Genomic DNA, 13,390 nt, shown 5'->3' with positions numbered 1-13,390 from the left:
CAAAAATCATTTTAGAGGCTGGTTATTAATAACAGCATTTCTAAATCAGAAAAATTGGAGGATAGCTAGATTCTAGGTATTCTTCACCGAACGTTGAATATCTCATGTACCTGGTATACGAGCAAAGCAAGTTGGTGCAATGTAATTGGCACACTAGCTCCAATCAGAAAGAGGACCCATTAAACAACCGTCATCTGCCCTGTTAATAAGGATGGAAAACAAGAACTTTGGTTTGTAAAAACTGGGGCATCTTTTTTTTTGTTCCACATATGAGACCTTTCTACTTTTTTTCCCCCCCACTAGACAGGGTTAAAAAAAGAGAAGACTTCTTCTCTAGCCTAGTCATCACAATACTGCCTGATTCAAAAGAGTTTTCCATCCAAGCGTACTCCAAATCAGGCAGTATATTGGTTCTCTCACCCTGGATGGAAAATGTCATCCTAGAAAGAAAAAAACTTCCTGAGAAAAATTTAATTAAAACCAACAGGTTTCCAGGAAATATTCTATCTTCCAGAAAATGGCTGTTTTCTATAGAAAAAAAAAGTGTCAAACTGTTTTCAACTAGCTCCACTTTTATGCTATATAGCTTTGTTCTATTGTCCTAGCTTGGCTAAGGAGTTGAAACTCATGTGCAAGTCTTGTAGGGTGCACACTGGGCCACGTATGTAATCCAAGTTTTAAAATGTGGGGGAACAGTGCTCTAAATTAATGGTCACCCCTTCATTCACACACATGCAATTCTTACTGAAGTGTGTGACAACTGCTCCCCTGTAACAGAGGAGAATTTGATCTCTAGAGTAAGATGAAATCAGCTGGCAGCTTCCATAACAACATTGACCCTGACAAATAAAAAGGATTAGTAGAAAATTCTAGCTCCGGAGCAAATATTGGCCAACATTTTCCCTGTCTGAAAGCTGCCTGGTGGCCTTTCTGATATAATATGTTGGCCAGATCCTAATGGACATACATCCATTTTTATACCGTCGCAGAGTTTAAGGCCAGAAGACATCATTAGAGCTAGTGTGACCTCCGGAACTGAGAGACAAGTTTTGAATGGTCCTTGGGAACTGAACTCTACTTGTCACTCCCAGAGATGGGAGGCTTCAGTATAGGGTCAAGGTAGTGGGAATAGCAACTCCTAATGCTGCAAGCCAGGACCATGCCTCTACTGTGAGTTAATGGAGGACTTCTGTTTCCAGAACTGTGAAGCAACATCTTTTATTACTGAAGCCAAAAGCACTTAGGTAAACAAAAAGAGACAGACAGAAAATAACCTGACTGCAGCAAGCCTAGTCAACCAATCCCGCTTCTATTTTACAGCCCTGAGTAATTTGCTGCTGCTGCTGATCCAACTCACCAGCTCTGAGTTTCATTTCATAAAGTGAAGCAGCTAAGCAACCACCAAATAGGCTTTGCTTCTCAGGTGAATATTTATGGCAGGAAATATATACATCAACCAAAAAGAAAATCCCCCTGGGGGCGTGGTGGGAAGCTTCTGCCAGCCCCGGGCCTGCTACAAGTTTAATAATCAGATTGGAATTGCATCAAGCTATGCAGCAAAGCCAGGGTGAAGGCCTTTGGCTTGTTCCCACGACTACCCTATACATCAGATCTGGCTTTAACAAAATAGCTTAAATATTTATTTCTATATCTTTATTATTTTGAGGAGAAAGAGAAAGAAGCTGATTAGCATTTGCTCAGCTTATTCTGGCCAGTAGCTGACCATAGGTTTAAACTGCAGCAAGAGAGGTTTAGGTTGGACATGAGGAAAAATTTCCTGTCAGGGTGGTTAATTACCAGAATCAATTGCCTAGGGTGGATGTAGAATCTCCCTCATTGGAGATATTTAAGAACAGGTTAGATAAATATCTAAAAGGGATGACACAGATGGTGTTTGCTCCTCTCATGAGGACAGGAGTCTGGATTTGACAACCTCTTGAGGTCCCTCCCAGTTCTAGTATTCTATGACTCTACAGTGCAATGGGAAAGCAATATGCACAAGCCCTCTTGTGCATGGAGATACTGATTTTTTTAATTATTAATAATAATATTCACCCTTTAGATAGCTTTGCAAAAGGTGGTAACTACCATTATCCCTATTTAAAGGCACAGAAGCTGAGGCATAGAAAGTGAAGTGACTTGTCCACAGTCACCCATCAGCCAAATCAGGAGCAGAGCCCAACTTTTCCAAATCTCAGACCAGTGCACAATCCACTAGGCCACACTGCCTGGATCAGCAAGGGGAAAATTTAAACCAAACCCTGTTCCTTCCATTTAGGCCCCAGAATGAGTGAGCAGGATTTCAAAAAACTCTCAGCGTTGTTACACAGAGAGCACTGGGGATGGAGCTGGTGATGACAAGCTGACCATTATTTAGGTTGCTCAGGAGGAGGCATTTTTGAAAATCTGGTTCCAGTAGTGGGTGCAGAGCCCTGATTATCCCTCTGAAATGCTCTGTTTGGAGTTCAAAGATTCTCAATGCCTGCATGGATTAGCAATAGGAGGTGGACACTTGAGACAGCCAGGTCACATTTGGTCAGTAAGAGCTGATTACTGTGCAGTGTTCTCTCTGACCTCCCATGGCTGCACTTGACCAGGTATTGGGGACTCACATTTAGAGCTATCTAAAATACAGAATTGACATTCCATGAAAAATACTGACATTTCAGCACTTGTTTTCCTTCGGAATTAAAAATATTTTCTAAGCTCCCCACATAAAGGAAATGCTAAAAGTGTCAGTTTTCAAAATTTAATTTTGTTTTTCAAAATTTCTGATGACATTTCCATTTTAAAATTTATTTCTATATTATTTTACCTTTTTGTAATTATTTTAATGTATGTGAACAGCAGTTTTATGACAGATTTGCTATACTACCATTTTATTTCATAATATTTGATGTCATTTTTAATATTAAGAGCTGCTGACACTTAGTGAAGATAGAAACAGAGGATTTTATTTTCTAATTCAGTATGTCTCCTGTTTGTGCTGTATTGAAAAAAGATTGACAAAGTTATTTGCTTCTTCCAACTGACAAACATGACATGAAAAGTCAGCAGCCCATAATATGGCACGGCATAACTTGTCATATTTTGTGCTATTAATGACATACCACAACAGACTGGATCAATAAAAATAATATCTGAATCTATTTCAAAAGTATTTTCAAAATTATTTGCCTTTCATGGGAAAGTTCATTTAAACTGTCACAATTTATCAAAAATTGTCTGTTTAGTCAAAAAGACATCGCCTTACAGAAAAGAATTTTGCGTAATAATGACCAGCGATAATTGCAGTAGGACTGGTCCTCATTTGCTGCCAATCTGAGGAAAAAGTAGCTAATGAGAGAATGAGCTGTAAAGACTAAACTACCATTCTTCCCTAAAGGTGGGACAGCATTCTAGCCCATCAGGAGAAACACAACATGTTAATGCTTTAGTGCCTGTTCTGCAGATTCAAAAGGTACTTCCGTTTCCAAGGATATGTCTTCACTGCAGAGTTGCTTGGTGTGATCAGCACCTGGATGAACCTAGCAGACATACCATAAACCCTTCCTGAGCCAGTGTCCTCACTATTGCTGCATTCCGCCAGGTGTCTCTCACTAGGGACCATACTCCATGGTCCTTTGCACTGAAGCTAAGCTGCTCTACAATTCTTTCCTAGTGAATGTGGGAGAAGTTGTCTGTCCCTTCTGGGTACACAGAGGAATTGTGGGAATGCATTCTTATTGGTGAGACCTGGGGCCAGTTATACAAGTGCCTCGTGCCTCAGTTTCCCAAGTGTAATCAGACCAAACACTGTGAAAATGTTGCTCACACAGACTAAGTGAGATTTTTGAAAGCACTCAGTGGTGTCCTAACTTTGTTTTCACTGGAGCAGTGAGACTTTTAACTTCTTACTAGTTCTCTTTCCTTCTGCCAGGTTCCCGAACTAGCCTTTATTTTTCCTGGTAATGAATAAGATGGATTTTTGAATGAAAGAGTCATTTCTAAATGGCTCATTTGCAGAACATTGAACAATGTTTTGAGGATAGGATACACCTGATTTTCTTCCAGGAGGAAATGCTCCTGCAATGAAAGAGAACAACTTTGTTTTGCTCCAAACTTGAGAAAAAGCCCAATTTCCATCTATGAACATATAATGCTTCATTTATCACATCAACAAATCTCCCCAATTAGGCAGTCTTGGGCTTCACCATGTAGATGGGAGAGTTCTACTAGCCACAAAGGTTTTGCATGAAGAATTGTTGGTAACATCCCATTTAGCTTCTCTGAACTGATGCCAAACACAGCTGAGATAGTTCAGAAACTCTAGGCCATAATTTAACAACAAAGTGAGGCAGGGTTCATTTCTGTGAAATATTAACATAAGAATGGCTATCTTGCATCATACCAAAGGTCGTCTAGCCCAGCATCCTGTCTTCCAACAGATGCCCCAAACGACATGAACACAACAGGTGGTCATCAAGTGATCTATTCCCTGCTGACCATTTCTGGAAATAGAGGCTAGGAACACCATCCCTACCATCCTGGTTAATAGCTATTGATGGACTTATCTTCTATGAGCTTATCTGTACCATGTTTTGAATAATAATGACATGCCTGCTAAATCTGGTTTCCTGGGGTTTGACCAGTTCTAACTGCGATCCTTAGGTGCTAGACAGCTGTCTGATACTATTACACAAAAGTTTTCTAAAGAATGACTTACAAAGCATTTTTAAAATCTTGATAAACTTATTGGGGCTCATCTGCTGTCAGATCTCCCCTTGATCTTCTGCTACCCCCATTCCATTTTCCATGCCACAGTCACTGTCAAGATTCATTAATTTAACCAATTTATTCCCCAGTGGAAGTTTAGTGTCCTTGAGCCAAGGGAACTAATGTACAATTATTGTAATGATTTTTATCATAATTTGCGACTGTTCCTGCTTCAGCTTCTTGAAATGGGAGGAGGGGGCCTTCTTGGGAAAGATAAATTTAATCCTCAGTGAAGTTTCCTGGAAAAATAAAGGCCTGAATGAACTGAAGGAATTAAAATCAGTTGAGGACAGTGTCCTTCCCTCAACCAACAGAAGACGAGAAAGAGGTTATTATGAGACTTATAGCCTAGAAATATTAAAGATCCATTAATGCAGAAAACCACTCTACTTCCTTTTCAGTCAAAAAGAAAGAGAACAAATATTACCCACCTGGCATAAGGGGAGTTATTTACTTTTCACGAAAGTTATCAGAAGAGAGCATGGGGCCTACATCTCAATGACTGGACCCTAAGGTGTCAGCAATCCCAATGGGAAACGGTATTGTCTCCCAAAAAAATGCAGACCCTGTGGCCAGAGTAATAGATAACATGACTTCTGTTTCCATCCTCAGTGGCCAAGGTGTCAAATACCTGTGACTGTTAAAATGTGAACACTAGAGCCAATACAGAAATGAAATTCACAATACACTTCCACCAAAAATTCTAGTTCCTTGAAGACAAATGCTGCAGAAATGGAGATTGGGGGGAGCATTTTATCTCTAATTTCCCTTCTAGAAGCAATGCACTTGACTTGGATTTCACCTACATCAGTGACAAACACAAGCAATATAACTGATCTCATTAGTTACTTGAGCTATACCAATATAAAATAACATATGATCAGGTATATTATACTTAAGAAAAGTCGTCTGACAGCCACTAAGGGCCAACGGATAAGGTGAAAGAAGACCCAGCTCCCTGACCCTGGAAGGGGTGGGACCAAGAGCGGAAGGGCAGGGCTTAGGGCAATCAGTCCTGCCCCTCTCCGCGTGCTTCCTCACAGCTGCGTATGGAACAGCAGCAGAGTGCTGCCTGGCATTTCAAAAAGGATTGGAGCTCTGGGCCTTTGAAATGCCAGGCTCAGGAGCAACTAGCCTCTCCCCACCACACATCAGCAGGCCTGTTTAAGACAGTCTATTCAATTGTAACATAACTGCCTTCGGTTGTTGACCAGAAAAGTGGGCAAATCATATCGAATCATTATTAGAGACTGGATGCTAATCTTGTTTGCATGCATGTGAACAGGCATGCTCAAAACAATCCATTTTTGGCATAATTGATTTCTGATAAAATTTATTATGGTCAGATGACGTTTTGGGTTGCCATGCTGGAGGAGGAAATCTCACCTTCCCCCTTCCCCACTGAAAGTCTCTTCAGTGTCAAATAGGAGGGAGGGAGGGATGAAGGAAGTAAAATATGTATTCATATTTCATAGAGCTGGAAGGGACCTCAAAAGGTCATTGAGTCCAGTCCCCTATCCTCTTGGCAGGACCAGTCAGCATCCGCAACAGGCTTGGTATTTTTTTTTTTTTAATCTGGGACCTTGAAGGGTCTGCTCGAGGACTGAACTCACAACCCTAGGTTTACAAGAACAATGTGCTAACCACTGAACTATCGCAAAATAGTGAAGAAAATCGAAACAAAATTTCTTGTTGAAACAAAATTAAAATCTCCATTAAAAAAAAACTGTAGCTTTTTCATCCTCCCTGACTGAAAATTTAAAGAAATTGTTCTCAGTCTGAGCTGGAACCATTGTTTGCCTTTTGAATGTTTTGCAGGTGCCAGCAAATTGTGACTTGGCTAGATGCATCAGGCACGAAAAAAACAGCTTCATATCTTGCCGCTCCCACTCCCTCTCTGAACTGGCAAAGGCTTCTTGGCCTCCATTGCTCAGGCTCCAGTTCTGGGGCATTTTTATATCGAGAAATGGAAGCAGTAAGATAATTATTGACTTCTACCAGGTCACAGAACAAACCAAGCGTCGCAGCAGCTCAGAACTGAAGTCAAGATCCATGACTCCTAGTCTCCTGTTCTCACCACTAAATACACTTCCCCTTCTTTATCCTCTATAAATCACACCCTCAACCCATATGCAAACCTATTGCATGGCTGTATTAACAAAGGTCTGTCTCCAAAGTCATTGTGCAAAAACAGTCTCCCTGTTCCTTGCCATTCCAAAAGAGCATCCTACACCTTCTGTGAAGGGGAGAGCAAGAGAGAAAGTTTACTTGTGGAATCAAAAGCTTCGTCTTGCATCAGGCTGATCGGCTGCTGGAAATGCAGCAGACCAGAGATTTTCCATCAGCAAAAGGACTTGTTTGTTACCATATGGATGGCACATGGCAGATTGTTTGATCCCATGAGGACTTTGATCTGTGTCAGCACCTGAAACACAGCAAAGAATGTCACTAGGCTTTGGAAAGCACAGGAAAAAGGGGGAAGAAATACAGGTGTGAGACATCAAATGGAAGCAGCTGAAGTTTAGATGTGGGAACCAGCAAGTGTAACCATGTTGCAGACAGAGAAGAGCAAGTATTGCAGCCCAGGCGGGTCAAGGAGGTCAGTTTTTCACCTACAGCAAAAATACAATTGCCAATGAAAACAGAGATTCAATAAGCAGCAGCAGCAGTTCCTTGGCAGAAGTTAAAGAAGTGAGAGTGGGAGCCCTTTACCTATGCTAACCTGGCTTGGATCACAAGCAAAAGTGAGTTTGCTGGTCTCCCCCTCCCAGCTTCTATTTGTCTATCTCACCCAACACAGAACTCAGTATGATTGAAAGCCTGCGCTCCAGACACGCTCAAGGACCAGAATAGCAAAAGGTATTGATTAGCAAAGGGAGCTGAAGTTCAGTGGTCAGAGTTCCAAAGCTAGAACAGCAGCCAGCAGGGCACAGGAAGGGCATCGCAGGGTGTGTTCAGGCCTGGGCTAGCAGAGAGCACGCAGATGGGGTCAGAGGTGCTAGCGCAGAGCAGCATGCAGATCTGCAACACAGGCATTATACAGAGAGGGGCTACGTAGGCTGTCTTTGTGTGGTGTGTGTTGACAGTGTTGAGCACAATGGGGCCCTGCTACTTCATGCTTATGCAATACAAATAATGAACGGTAATAATAAATAATGTAAGCAAGACCACAGTGCTGGAATAGCAGGGAGTGCAGCAGGGCAGTGCAAGTGGAACTGACAGATGAGTAAAAAAAGCCATCGGACTGGAAAAGCAAGAAATGCAGTGAGGGTGGAGGTGATTACCAGAGTAGCCCCCATCTGCATTGTTCCTGGAACAAATTAATGCCTCATTAGCCCATCGCTGTCAAACTTAATCATGGAAAACAAAACAAAACAAAACAAAAAACAACACTGCACCCCAAGAGAAACCAGATCCTACCTGGAAGATGCCCTTCCCCTGCCCCCTGAAACCATCCATTCAAACGGGGACAAAGGACACAGGCGAACTAACACAGCAATGCACTGTCCCATATTTTTCTTCACCTGGGGCTGCAGAAGAAGAAGGTGGCAAACAGGATGACATTGACAAGCCCTCAGTGCTGCTAAGCAGCCTTCACTCCCTGGCCCTTGGCAAGGTGCAGAAGAACCTGATAAACATCTTGCATTGTGTCTGGGATAGGAGCAGGAAGCAAAGTGAGAGAAAAAAAACCAGTGCCAAGCGATAGGCTGAAGTGACAATAGTTCTCTTTATTATTCTTGACATGACCCTAATACTCGTGCAGAGTTGTTTGTGGGATGCCTCTTTTTATTGAAAGATATATCTGCCCCGAGTTTTATTACAGATGTCAAATACAGTGTACGGAAGTGTACTTGGAGTCTACAAGAAATTGTTCTTTCCTTTAAAAAAAAAAAGGTAATACGAAGAATGTCACTCTGGCCTTATTTATTTTCAGATCAGTCATGGGGAAGGGAAAGGAGACACAGTTCTTTTCTGTAAGGCAAACTCACCCTGAGACTTGGCTTTACGTTCAAGGCAATGCTCATGCAGCCGAGGACTTTTATTTATTTTTTGTTTATACCATGGTATTATCTAGAGACCTCCACTGAGGCAAGAGTCCGTGTTGTGAAGTGCTGTACAGAGTGAGGACAGTCCTGGCCTTCAAAAGCTACAATATAAATAGACACAGCAGACAGAGTGCAAGAGAGAAAGGTTATATATCCCCATTTCACAGGCAGGGAACCAAGGCACACAGAGATTAAATGATAAGTAAAGAGGAAGCCGTGCTAGTCTATACACTATCAAAACAAAAAGCAGTCAAGTAGCACTTAAAAGACTAGCAAAATGACTTTCCCACTGCCATTCTGGAGGGGTCTGTGGCAGAGACAGGAATTGAAACCCAGATGTAGTGATTGTTCAGCACCTTAGCTCAGGCATCCTGAAAACTCAGAGTACACTGATGTCTTCTAGGATGGACATCAGTCTCTACAAGCACATCTGTAGGGGCATCATTTCAGAACGAAAATATGGTGGGGTTCGGCAAAATTGTGTTTAGGTCTTTATATGCAATTATATTATACCCTGCAAAATCTCAGGACACACAAAGTTAATCAATCATGTAAGACCAGTGGTTCTGAACGGGTGCACCCCTGTGGGTTGAGGGAGGTCTTCCGGGGGTACCTCAACCCATCTAGATTTTTTGCCTAGGTTTACAACAGCCTACATAAAAAGCACCAGCGAAGTCCAGATGGACTAAAATTTCATGTAATGACTTGTTTATACTGCTCTGTAAACTATACATTGAAAAGTAAGTACAATATTTATACTTCAATTGCTATATTTTATAATGATACGATAAAATGAGAATAGAAGCAATTTTTCCGGAATAGCAGACTGGATTTGTTTGCACTTTTGTGCCTGATTTTGTGAGCAAGCATTTGGAGTGGAAATTGTATAATCCAGGGTATATATAGAGCAGGAAAATATACTGTATTTTGTATCAATTGGATCTATACGTATGCTGGATTCTGTAATTTCCCCCTCAGTTCATCTGAGGATGTGAGTTTTAACCACAAAAGCTAATGACCTAATAAATTTGTTAGTCTCTAATGTACCAATTTTCTACCCAGCTCTCTTCATCAGTTCCCCTCCTTTGGCCCTGCTGTGAGGACTCCAGAAGGATTAGATTTCCTTCACAAACAGGACATTTTCATTCCCTAAATTTGTGCCCAAAGTCGTCATTGAGCAAGCCCCTAAGAGTGGAACAAGCTAGCTAGCAGTGTCCTAACCCCAGCCTGGAGCCAAATTCAGATATAGCATCAGTGGGTGACACTGAGGTAAGGGGGCTTGCAGCCCTTTTTCACTAGCTCTGATAAAGCAATGCAGAAATTGCTGGCAGAGCCTTACAGGAACAGTGTTTCTTAAACTATGTCCCGCAGAATACTGCTTTCCTGTGGACAAGTCGCAGGTATGTTGTGAGCGCGTAATACATTTTTTGATATCATACACTGAAGGTATATATTTTCTCTTATTAAAATCACATACAATGTTCCTTCTTCATTGCTACCATACCTGATCACATTACTTCATTTTGGTTTTGCTGTCTATGTTGCTGTTTGGGTTATTTTTGGCGGTGGGGGTGGGGCGGGGTCTGATGCAACATTTTCTTTTTTTGGGGAAAAAAATTCATAGCTGTCCCATACAAAAAATATTATTGTTTGGTGTTCTGTTGTCTCAAAAAGTTTAGGAAATGCCTGGTCTAGAACACCCAGAAAGGACTTCCAGAATCTAAACAGAGAGCCTTCAAGCGACTTGAAGCATCAAATCACTCTGGACAGTCCGAGACTCCAAAAAACGCCAGAGAAGCTTTGTGGGCAACCAGCTGTGCCATGAATAATAATGGAAGTCACAACGACAAAGAGAATTTGCACATCAGTGCAAAAGAAGGAAGAATAAAAGTGTCTCAGTCTTCAGATGTCTACATGGGAAAGTTAGATTAATAGCACAGAGGCTTAACATGACCTCCTTAGATAATAAGAAGGTGGCCTTCTTGGAGCCCTGATTATCCTCTTCTAATGGGTTTCATTTATTGCTTATACTAACAGCAGAGGCCTAAGCAATGCACATGCCAGGTCTGCAAGAAAAACACTGGGCTCAAATGTGATTGTCCTGGTGAAGATTGTCTGACAATACATTGCGTTGCTGTGAGGATCTGTGGATGGGAGGAGGAAAGCAGGCTACATTTTGCCAAGAAAGGGAAGAAACAAAGAAGAATGAACACATTTGAACTTTAAAACAGAGACAAATTTCAATCTCAGCAGCACTTGCTTAAATCCATTGGGATCATTCTGGATTTACACCAGCATCCATGAAGAGCAAGACTATGGGCCTGAGTTGCTGAGAACGGGAAAAAGTATGGAGGGCATCTCCTTGGAATGCTTTCCACAGAGATGGCAGCAAGGGAATAATGTGATTTCTTAGTCAGATTTTCCATGCCTAGAGTAAAGAGATGCTCAAACAATGATGGATTCCCTGAGGTTGGCAAGCTCAACAGCACAGCCTCAGTCCAGGAAAAAAAAGAAATGACCATCAATTGCCTAAAGGGTGGCAGCTTCTTATGGTCTCATAAAGGGAAACTGCCAGAGTAAAAATCTGATTCTGACCCAAGTTACACTGGCGGTTGTCTAACCGAAGACAGTAGTGTGTCTCTGGGTTTACCTCAGAGAAACAGTGTGCAGAATTAGGTCCCTGGTTCTGAAAAGCATATTTCTCAGCATCATAACGCCCACAACATTAGATCATCCAAACTGAAATAACTGTAAATCTACATGTCTGAGTCCATTTTCACTGTCTAGTGTTTGCACTTCCCTCAACGAGGACAATGGGACTCGTTTGGACAGACTTACTTTGGAGGCTACTGGCACTAGTTGGTGCTGCTTGGGTTAACGGCACTGCAGAAAAATGTAAAAAGCTTGATATAAGAAATGCAGATGGAGTGAAACCAAAGCTCCAGATTCCAAGCATCCTTTTGAAGATGTTCAGAGCTGGATTGCAGTGTGGAACTTCCCAGTTTCCCTCCTTATATGTGTGTTATTTCTTTTACTGTAATGGCTATGGATCACATTGATCACTGGGCAAAGCACTGTGCAAACCCCTAACAGTGGTCTGTATCCCAGCATAGTATAATCTAAGCATCAGACAAGTGATAACCACTGAATACAACAAACAGTTAGTGGACCCGAGTAGCATATCCATAGAATTATCTATTCTAGAACTTGAAGGAACCTCAAGAAGTCATCACCTCTGGTCCACTTCATTAATGGTAGGACCAAGTACCATCTAGACTATCCCTGCTAGGTATTTATCTAAGCTGCTCTAAAATATCTCCAACGATGGAGATTCACAACCTCCCAATTTATTCCAGTGCTTAACCACCTTGAGAGTTAAGAAGTTTTTCCGAATGTCCAACTTAAACCTCTCTTGGTGAAATTTAATCCCATTGCTTCGTGTCCTATAATCAGAGGCTGAGGAGAAAAATGTTTCTTCCTGTTCCTTGTAACAACCTTGTTAGTACTTAAAAGTTCTCATTTCCCCTCCCAGTCATCCCTTTTCCAAACTAAGCAAACCTAATTCTTTCAGTCTTCCCTCATAGGTCTTGTTTTCTAGACCTTTAATCATTTTTTGTTGTTCATATGGAAATGAGGATACAATAGTGATTAGCCAGCTGAGCAGCAGTCACAAATTGCCAGCTGCTTAGCCAGTATCCAAAAAAGAACACTAAGGAGGAACTGTAAAGAAGGACTCTGACGTGGGTCTTGTGGATGGCTATTTATTGCCATATCCTTCCAGGCACAATGTCACTACGGGAGTAAGTGCAAAAGGGCTTGCTGGGAAGCGTAACAAATGTATGAAGAAGGCTGATACCATTGGCAAAGATAGAGGCTGAACCAGACATCTCAATAGCATGACAGAAGATAGATGGGGATGAGATATGAGACAGACAGACAGACAGATGTGTCTGTTTATATAATATAAATATCTCTGGGTCTGATTCAGATCTCACACCAGTTTTGCAGGAATATAAACAACATCTTTTGTTAGGCTTTTTTTTTAATCTAACATTTAATGAAATCCTATTGACATTAGTTTTTGCAAAATACTTGACATAAACGGTAAATTTTGGGGCTCTGGTTACTCAATGGTACTTTCACAACAAAGAGCACAAAGAATGAACCTGATTCCAATCTAGCTTACACTAGTGTAAAATTGGAATTAGTACATTTAACAAACTGGTGGAGTATAGGTGACATCAGAAGCTGGTCCCAACATGTTTTAGAATACACCAATTTACGGGAAATGATTTCAGAGCAGAGCTGAGCAAGTGAGGCATAGAACAAGGGACAAATAAACCCAACACATCAACATGAGAGCTAAGCAATAAGCTGAGCATTAGCTTAGAAGAGCTTCATTACAGCTGGCTAGAATTTGCTTTGCTGGTTGCCTGGCCAGGAAACAAATATTCAACATCACCATCCAGATGGCATTCCAAAGAAGAAGGGCAGGTCTACACAAGATCTGAAAGTTGATCCTAAATATGCCATTCCAGGTATGACAATTGTGTAGCTAGAACTGACTTCCTTAGGATCAACTTATCAGG

General features: G+C 41.5%; 1 protein-coding gene across 47 annotated transcripts in view; it reads right to left on the bottom strand.

Annotated features, from left to right (window-relative positions):
• CELF4 (CUGBP Elav-like family member 4) overlaps positions 1–13,390 on the bottom strand; it is an 860,865-nt gene that overhangs the window by 723,992 nt on the left and 123,483 nt on the right. The window lies entirely within an intron of this gene.

Source organism: Carettochelys insculpta, chromosome 5, assembly GCF_033958435.1.
Source record: "Carettochelys insculpta isolate YL-2023 chromosome 5, ASM3395843v1, whole genome shotgun sequence".
NCBI classification, from domain to species: Eukaryota; Metazoa; Chordata; order Testudines; family Carettochelyidae; genus Carettochelys; species Carettochelys insculpta.
The sequence above is the reverse complement of the archived record's forward strand: the minus strand, read 5'-3'. Positions and strand labels throughout refer to the sequence as shown.